The sequence below is a fragment of the Cyprinus carpio genome, chromosome B4 (assembly GCF_018340385.1).
Source record: "Cyprinus carpio isolate SPL01 chromosome B4, ASM1834038v1, whole genome shotgun sequence".
NCBI lineage: Eukaryota > Metazoa > Chordata > Actinopteri > Cypriniformes > Cyprinidae > Cyprinus > Cyprinus carpio.
The window spans coordinates 36,575,881-36,581,524 of NC_056600.1; positions in this window are offsets into that span (position 1 = coordinate 36,575,881).

Sequence of the window (5,644 nt, forward strand, 5' to 3'; positions counted from 1 at the left end):
ATGGAATGTATTTTCAGATTTTGCAATTGTGATACATGTGGAAACTTGCCCGTACATCCCTATAGTTGATTATCGATATGCCATGAACTTTTCATGCAGAGGCACACAATCAATCATAAAAGGTACATTTTACTTGATATCCGCAAAAAACTTGAATTGACTCATTTATTTAGAGCAGTCTTTCAAGCATGTTGATTAACAATTTCAGGTTTGTTCATCAAAAACTAAAAAATTCTATTGTCCCCTCATCTCAAAAGGTGGAGTGTATCATATCATACCTCTATTAGTAAAATGTTTGTTCTGTAAGTGTTTTATCGCAACATTTAATGTTCCTTGCGTTCAGTGCATTTACAGATTTCTTGAAAACAGCTTACTTCAAACTTCCTCTCCATGATATGATTTCTCTACCACAATTTACTGTTCATGAGAAGGCATCACAAATCCGGTAAAAGGGTACATTGAATTGTATATCTGCAAAGCTTCAATTGTACCTAATTTGCAGTTTCACCCCAAAAACACTGTATATTTTCAGGTTGTTGAATCACTATTAAATTCTCTGTCCAACAAAACTATCAAAAAGGTCTTGTGTGCAGATGTACTTACATTAGGCACAATGTTTTAGTTTGTGTAAACAATGTAACAAGAAGTTTAAGGTTACCATGAATGTATTTAGATTTCTGCAAATATGATACCAACTCAAACCTTCCTTCTCCATTATATGATTCCTTGCCTCCATTAAAGACTATTTTTATGAAGCAGCCACAAATCTGGTAAGAAAAGGTAAGTTCCATTCCATGGATGTCGAGTTGCAAAATCTTGAATCTTGACACATTTCCGGAGTTGTATAGTTCGTTCAAGCCGGACTAATCTGGTGGCAAGGAAGCGTCAACTAAAATAGCAATACATTTTCAGGTTTGACCCCGCTTGATTCATCAAAACTCAATCATAATGGCCCGTACTTCTAGAATACCCCAGAAGGTGAAGTGTTACAGATTGTCCTACGATAAAGAGTGCTAAAGTGGTTTAGAGTTGGTGCAATAGACTTTAATTATTGAAGAAGTTACATGTAAACCATGAAATATAGACTGTTTCAGATTTCTGCAATTACACTACGGATCAAGAACTTCCGGGAATTTCGCCATTATATATATCTTCTCCGCTACATGAATTGTTTTTTGATATACAGCAGGCAGCGACTCACGCAAAATCAAGAAAGTGGTAAATTTAATCTCCTATAATATCAGCAAGTTTTTTGAAATCGATTTGTTCACAGCACCAAGGATCACCTGTTAATACAATTTCAGGTTTGTGTTGCTCAAAAGCCCAATATCTACCTGTCCGACAATACTATCAAAAGGTGAGTTTTGCAAACCTAACGTAAGACATCTGTAACACTGATTGATAAAATAGTGTTTACGGAGCACCTAAAACGAGTTTAAATGTTGACAATTGAATATTTTCGGCGGAGATTTCTTGCAATAACGCTACATGTTGAAACTTAACTCCTCCTTATGCTTTAATTTGATTCCTCCACTCCATGAGACCTACGATTTGTTTATTTGAAACGAAGCATCGCACCAAACCAATAAATAACTGGCCTACACATTTCCGTTGCAATGATGTCTGCAAATCCTTGAATTGACCGACATTTCTTCTTCTATTCTTATGGTTCTTGCAAGCACGGCGTGTCTGTCACCGTAATAGCAATATCCAATTTTCAGGATTTGTGCATCAAACACTCCAATCTCTTACGTGTCCACGTCTTACATCGCAAAAAGGTGAGTTGTGTACAGGATGTCAACATCAAGAAAGTGCTCAAATGTTTTAGGTGTGCAAATAACTCCTACATTCATGGAACCATTAACGTCTTGATAATTAGGTTTCTCCAGATTTCTGCAAAACGCTACACTTTCCAAAACTTCCTTTCTCCATATATGATTCTGATGCTCTCCACCTCCAATGAACTTTCTATGAAGTCCATCCCAAGGGCACACTAACGAGCACCTGCGTCGATTAAAAGGCCTCAATTCCATTTGCAACGATGTTCTGCAAATCTTGAATTGGACCAGTTTACAAAGCACTTGCTTCACCTAATGGCAATAAATTTTCAGGTTTGTGCACAGTCAAAACTCAATATCCTCTGTGTCCACGGTACTTCCGCAACAACAAAGGTGTGAGTGTAACAGATCGGTCTACCGTTAGTTGTTTCGTTTTTAATGTTTCGTTGTGTGCAAACCACTTTATCAAGAAGTTAATGTTCTCCAAAATCGAATGTATTTTACCAGGTTCATTCTGCCTGACAATGCGCTACAACTTCAATGGATACTTCTTCAAATTTCCTTCTCCATTATGATTCTCCAGGTCCATGAATGTTTTTTAATGACTAGCACACAATCCGATTAAAAAATAAAAGGTTAGAGAATATAATATTCCTTTGTGCCTTAATAAATTAAGTCAAATTATTATCAAACTTCTTGATTAATGATTTTTTCTGCTTTCTCTTGTCTTGACAGTGAATAACAAAACCATGGTTCAAACTATCTTTCCGAAAATGTCCCAGCAAAAACTCTAAAAACTGATGCAGGCATTCAATTAGTCAAAGTTAATTTAAACAACATGAATAACCGGCCAGAAAGTAAAAAACACAATTATACTATTTAAAAATATTGGTATGGATGGCTTGTATTAATAATTAAAGGCTATGTACAGCAAATTTAGATGCCAGCCAAAGGAGGATGGCTTGCCCCTGCTGGGAGTCTGGTAAATCCTCCCAAGGTTTTCGATTCCCTAAACCTCCTCTTGCGGATGAATGCTTCTCTTTCACTAATTTTAGGGAGTTGTTTTTCCCCTTAGCCACTTGTTGGCCGTTCTGGCCTGCTCATCATGGGGTATTAAGGGCACAATATTTTTCAATGTATACTGGTAAAAAAGTGTTTGTAAAAGAATTTAGACATACATGATGCTTTGAATAGTACTTTTGTGTCCTTGCTTTCACATGAAAGCTTTGGTGGCTTCCATGTACTCTATTCACGGTCCTTATTGTGTTTAGCTGATCTACATTTAGAAGTGTTCGAAGTACTAACATGGTTTAAATAAATTTTAGTGTACACAGAAGGTATTCTTGCTGTACGGCTAACTGGGGGGGGGGGGGATGCTCCCATTTAAAATCTCAAGGAAAAAAATGGAAAGCTCGACCCCTATAAAGGCAGTTTTTCAATATTTTTTAGTCCAGTGATGTCTCCATGAAACCGACAAAAATGAAATGCTTTGCTATAGGATACAATGCAGGAGCTGACCCTCCAATACACTTATACTTGTTTAAATTGACAGTATTTGCGTTTAGTTGAAAGTGTGCAAAGATTGACCTGTATTGTTGATCAGATTTCTTATTGATGTCACCCCCACAGAAGAATTGAAACCGTGACGTCATCTGTGATGACAGCACAATTCTTATCACACTGCAAAAACCAGGCCTACACAGTCCAGCTATAATGTTGAAGATATGTTTTTAATATAAAGGAACACAGATGAAGCATAAACTTGCATGTGACAAATGAATGTTTTTGACCCAAGTGTAGTGCAGAGCTAACGAAGAGCTAATACAGCAGAGAGAAATGTAATATACATTAAAAAATAAATTCAAAGTAAAGAAGTTCAAAATGAACAGAAGTTTAGGCGAGAATGAACAAAATCATTCCTGCTTCAATACACTCATAAAATCCAACATCTGGAACAAAAAGCAACAGGACCACCCTGGATTTGAACCCACAACCTTAGAGGTTTTAGAAACCACAGCTTGCCGAGTGCACCACTCAGTCAATGCACTTCATGGTATACTGCAGAAAAGTTAAAGGTGTTAGAAAACTCACAACTTCCAAATCAAACAGAAGTTCAGATGAGATGAACAAAAAAATGTTTTTTTTTATTTATTACAAACACAGGGGAAAACCCAACATCTGGAAAAAGAAGCAACATTAACCACCCTGGATTCGAACCCCACGACCTCACAGGTAGGGAGCCAGTGCCTTAGCAGAGTGAGCCACATTAGTTGACGCACATTTTGACAAGCCACAGAAGTGAGGTTAAGGGGTGAGAATGATCTCTCAAAAACCTGAATTAGCATTTAGCCAGATTAGCATGCTAAGCTAAAAAATGCAAACGTTGCTCAAAGTTAACCAGATAGCTCAAAGGGCCCCATTAGAATGAATAGAACGTGTTAGCATGTAAGCTATTAGCATGCTAAGCAACTAGCCCCAAATCAACTAGCACAGGCACGGCACTTCAGAGATGTACATTTTTGGGAGGGAGTGTAAATCAAAAATCTGTTCAGTCATTTCTTTCCGGCTCAGTCTGAAGATCATGTGATAAAATTTTGAACAAAATTAAACAAGATTTCAGGGAGGAGTAGGAAAAACAGTTTTTCATTCCATTCAATATGGTGGACAGACACCAATTGGAAAATGACAAATGAGACATCATCAGACTTGGCCATAACCCAAGGGAAAGAAATGACAATAAAAATAACAAAATCGATCAACGTTTCAAAAGTTATAAGGGGTTTTGCAAGAAGAGTTATATCTCTTGAACACTAGGTGGCGCTGTCTTCAAACTTCCGGGGTACCTCCGGCACACGGTGTTGATGATGCCTACCGATTTTTGTGCAGATTTTCCAGTTAGATCAAAAGATAATGCAATTTAGACAAATTTCAAAATGGCGGACAGGTGGGCCAGGTGGTCTTGGACAAAATTGACATCCCCAGATTCAGCTAAGCTAACTAGCATAAATAAACAAGCAGAATCGATTTTTTTGACGAATTGTTCAGAAGTTATAAGCAAAAAAATGAATTTTTTGGTTCTCAACACCCATAGGTGGGGCTATACCCAACTTTGGCATGGACCCTCAAATCAGGTGTAGATGATGAACCAAGTTTGGTTTTTGATTGATCAAAGTTTGGCCGAAATACAGCCCCTGAACCGATTTGAGGTCGACCTCATTAGGTTTCCAATTTAATAACTTTTGAACAAAGATGAATATCAAAAATCTGTTGAGTCATTTCTGTGCGGCTTACTCCAAAGATCTATAGGCAAATTTCGGAAGAATGGACCCATTTGGGAAAGGGGGGTAGCGTTTAGACTGAATACTGTACTTTTCAAAATGGGGAGCTACTGTAATGGGCTGTAATGGGCTGTACTGTAATTTTGATGAAATAGACTGTAGCCTAAGACTATCCTACATTTGAAAATTTAACTCACTGTACATTTTTTAATGGTTTTTAAAGATGGTACAATGTTATATCATATTTGATTGTTGTTTTACCTCCTCGTTTTATCTCATTTTACAATTACATTCAGTTCGCATCCGTCCCTTTGCGCCACCTGGCGGTAGTTTTCGCGAAATGAATGTAACACACGACTGACTTGCGTTAATACGCCGCGGCCCCGGCGGCGGGCGGTACGCGCGGCGGCAATTACTCATTTTGGTTTGTCTACCATCTGCATGTCCCAAAGCTTGCCTACTTTTCTGCTACTGCTACTTTTGTTCACAAAAGAGTACATTATTTTAGGGCACAGTATAAGCATGCAAATTGGGATGCATACTTGACACTTCCAGTTCTAATTCTATTTTTACATATTTGCTTTTGTT